Source organism: Halyomorpha halys, unplaced genomic scaffold, assembly GCF_000696795.3.
Source record: "Halyomorpha halys isolate HHAL.00 unplaced genomic scaffold, Hhal_1.1 Scaffold184.1, whole genome shotgun sequence".
Taxonomy (NCBI): Eukaryota; Metazoa; Arthropoda; class Insecta; order Hemiptera; family Pentatomidae; genus Halyomorpha; species Halyomorpha halys.
In genome coordinates, this window is record NW_027105747.1 from 1076464 (window position 1) to 1081121 (window position 4658).

Below are 4658 nucleotides of genomic sequence, written 5' to 3' on the forward strand. Positions count from 1 at the left end.
AACTATGTGTTTGTATCTTTTTTAGCCCTGACGAAGCCCTGCAACGTGGGGCGAAACGTTGGCTCAATAAAATAGTATAATTCTACTATTTGAGTTTTTTTTTACCGCACCCGGACCATATTCCTTTCATCTTTACACACTAATCAATAATCTTCCAATAATAATCTCTTTTTGTTGGATACCAATGAACTTAAGTCGCTTTCAAAATCACTGAAATGACGTTTTCAATTCATTTTAAAACCCAAGTCCATATTATTCTTGGAATAATGTTATTTTTAATTGTTTGTATTGATAATTACAACATTATTAAAAATATATACAAGTAGATATGGTGTAATATTGCCATCCCATGATACAGTCATGTCGCGATATGAGATATATATAGTTTGCAATAATTATAAATTTAGGTCTTAAAACTTTTCGTCCAAAATGCTTTCTGCGCTATGATTTATGAGCACTAAGGTATATAAAAGTGTAATATAATCCTGAAAAGCTTTAATATCACCTGAAATGAATTTAATTTAATATATTAGGTAATAAATTAAGAAAGTTAATAGAAGGGTCATAAAAATATGACTGTCAGCGAGAAAGTTATATAACTATCAGGAAGAAGTAAAATTGCAATTTGTCTTGGAAAGGCCGAAGTATATGAAGCCTCCATATGTTCTTGAGACCTGAGTGTCGCACAAGTTTTCAAAGTTTTTTTTCTTCCTCTCTCTAAAGTATTTTCCGCCAGCGCCCGAGACAAATATTTCTAGAAAAACTGTATTAGAGCCCTGGAGAAGGGAAGGTGTTAAATTTCAATGGCCTCCGAGGGTAGTTTGTTTTATTTGAATTATTGTCTTGGCCCGGTCTTGTTTACTTGCTCTTGTAGAACTTTTTCAATTACATCCTCAATGCGCTCTTTCATAATGCAGTCAAAGGCTGGCTTTTTCCTGGGCTATTTGCGGCTCTTAAGTAACTTCTGTAAGTTATGAAACACTTTATTGTTCGTTTGGGATTTGGAAATAACGAAAAATTAACAATAGACATCCCGTTCAATTCACACTCCCCAAGTTGAATTTAAAATAATGAAATAAGGAAAATTTGAAATATAATTAATTGAAGGGTGAAGAATCTTGAAAAATTCGTGAATAACGATTTCATTCACATTTGAGGTATCAGTGGCATCTTTTAGGGTTTGATAAAAGCTTCCAACCCAACTATTAAATAATCAATTAAAATGAACATTGTCCTTGGTATTTAAAATAAATTGATATACAATATTATGTATAATATGGCGATAGATTACTCCATTTTATTGAATAAAAAAAGTACAAAATATTGCTCTAATATTCTTTCCTTTGTGTCTTTCAAAAATTATAGTTGTATTATTTATATTCAAGTAACAGAGTGGGGTAACTCAGTTCGTCTTCCAGGTGTGTTCGAATCCAGCTGTAGCATATAATTATTTATTCTGGTACTTTAGCCGTGATTCAACCCTAACTGTTGGGGAGACCTCCTGGGTAACTCACAACCTTTATAAAGTGAGTATCCTTAATTGGGGAAAAATATGTGTGTTGAGCGAGCATAATCTTGAACAGATTAGCATCTTGTACAACTTCATAGGTTCTAGGGATACAGGATTTTTTAATTTTCGTGATTAATAATATTGGAATAATCAATTAATCATTCAAACCAATGATCCTATAGCAGTATAATGAGGCATGTATAATTTGAAGTGCAAAAACAATAAATTCACAAAAATGTCTGCATTATGGATCTATTTTTTTTTTCTTGTTTCTCGATATAATACTTATTCTTGACATAAAAAAAAAAAAAATCTTTAAGTAGATGTTTAGAAAATTCTACAGGGAAAAGAATCCGGGATTTTCCCATAAAAGGAGCTATTCAACACCGGTGCAATGTTCAAAGCAGTAAAATTGACCAAGAATTCTCGACTAAGTGGTGATGAAACGACATTTTGTTTTTGATTCACCAAGCCCTGTCAGCAAAATGATCATATCTTACGTATAGATAAGATGGCCCTTAGATTTTAGGATAATAGAAATAAAATAAATTAAGAATAAAAATAAACTGGACCCGTATAATATATGATATATCTTATATATTATAATTTAACAAAGAAAACCAATGGCTCTATGGATATCTGATAGTGATTTAAAGAAACGTTGGCTTATATTTCGAAACAAAATTACTGAAAAAATAATAAATAAAGCTTATATAGTACAATTTAACAGAAATTGGTTGGTTCCTTTTTGAATACGTAGTTTCTAATAATTCGTCAAACGAGTCTCCAAGTTCAATCTATGATTCCAGATTTGCATTCCAACGATCCTACTGGATTTATTAATAATTTACAATAATGTATTTCATAAATATACAGTAATATTTACAATGAAGTAATTAGTTATATACAATTACTGTAAAATTAAATTACTCTACAGCAAAAAAGTTGAACTAACAAAGCACCCGTAGGCCCGTTTAACTTCTAAAGGTATTGTTGGAGAAATTCCCTTCTGGTGACACGCGCTCAATAGCTCGGTTTGAGGAACCCTGCGATAGGGTATATAATTAATTGTTTTATAAAATAAAATTGTTCCGGATAACCTACGAAAAGTTGAATTAGAGGGGCTGCCATGTGTATGCAATACTAGCGCCTCATTTGGCCAACAATCAAAACTCACCTCCAGTAATTGCTGTGGCGAGAAGAAAAAAACCAGGCTGAGAGAGCCATTTTCTTTTGCCAGAAGCAGTAACTATTCTTAGTTCACTCATCAGTAAAATCTACCAATGAAGCATGGAGTAAATCCACCTAGCAATAATTAACCTACACATCATCAACCACCTCATTATTATCCTCATTACCTCATTATTATTATCATTATATCTACAATTTTCCATAGCCCAGTCATTCAAAATTAATTGACCCTTTTAACCATAAATGTTTCATTTTGGCCATCCCCTACCTGTAACCTAAACAATAGAATTTTATTCTCATTCAGTCATGTTTCATTTTTCAATTATACAGTCCACTTAAAAATCCAACCACCCAACCCAAAGCCTAGCATTTAGTTGAAGGCATGCTTCACACAAAATTCTTTTATAGCCTTGTAAGATAAAAAATTTGTTTCAGTAGCAGGAAATGTTCATTATAATCTCTCCATCCTTCCTTTCCCTCCACTCCTCTCCTTCGGCTCCTCTCACGATCTCCCAAACTGTTCCACAACCTTAGGTATACGTAGGTTCAAGACCAAACTTCAAGATTTATTACGTAAACATGAATTGGAAATGAAGATAGATTTTTGTGTTAATAAATGAAATAGCAATATAAAGTATTGGTAGTAGGTTACAATCAATATTTCAAGTTAGATGTGCAAATATGAAATAAAAACTTAACCTTCTTTATTTTCTACTTCTCTTAAAGTTTCATGAAAAACCGACTATGTCTGGTCTTTTACGATCGTAAAAGTGGCTGAAGAAAAATTTATGAAAATATAAATAAATCAGATGGTCCAAGATCTATTTTTCTCATTTTGGGAATTTAAAAAAATAAAAAATAGACGTTTTAAATGTATATTCCTCAATAGAATATCATCGATTAATTTCACTTTACATGAGAAAAATTTTTAATTCTAGCTTCCTAAAAAGGATAAACCGTCGTTATTATTGTTAAAATATGATGTCGTTAATAGTTAATTATTTATCAATAAAAGCACGGTTCTCAATAGCTAAGTGTAACAGATAAGATACATTGGGAACACAGCGTTGCTAAAAGTTTAAGAGAGCGATATTTCTTGGCTAGTATAAGATTCGGTTATTGGTAAGAGGAACTGTTCCAAAGAAAACGACTGTTGGCTCACCTGATTGCTGGCTACCTACCAACAGTGGCAAACAGCCTGCAAATCGAATTTGTACCAAACCTGGTTTAGTTCGCTTCAAAGGCCCTGTCTTAAGGTAGGCCTTCTCTCCTAACTTATTCCTTTCTTGCTAGCGTATTCAACTGCAAGCCGGAAATCTTATCGTTACGAAATTAAGAGAACTAAAAGAAAAAAAAATCTCTTATTCTTTATTGTTAAAATATTTGAATGACCTAACAAATTTTTGTTGTATATTTATATACACTTAAGTCTACCAGTAAAAATTTTAAACATGACTATTCTAAAATAAGTTATCCTTTGTGAACGTGGTTATGATTTTTAAGACATTACCAAGTACAGCCTTGGTAATATCTACAGAACTATTTTGAATAAATAAAAATAGTTACTACTGTTAATATTTTGAATTAAGTATTTTATTTTATTTTTTAAATAAAATAAGTTCCATATTTTTTATAAAAACACTTTTACCCCTTTTTTCGCTTTAAGGTATGATGTTAAATAAAGTGTAAGATACAGTATTTACACTATTAAAATCCAGTTTCACTTATATTTTTTTCAGTGATTATTGTATAAAACATCTGAATTGTGAACCACATTATTAACGAAAAAAAAATAATAAGACCTAAATTTTGGTATATATGGAAATTTTATTTATTTTGTTTTACTTTCAGAGAGGGTTGTATTAAACTGGGTGGTTTTTTTTTTTTTTTATATTTGCGGAGTTTTTAATCAAAAGGAGTCAGAAAATTCTAAAATGTATACATTAGTTCCTTAGAG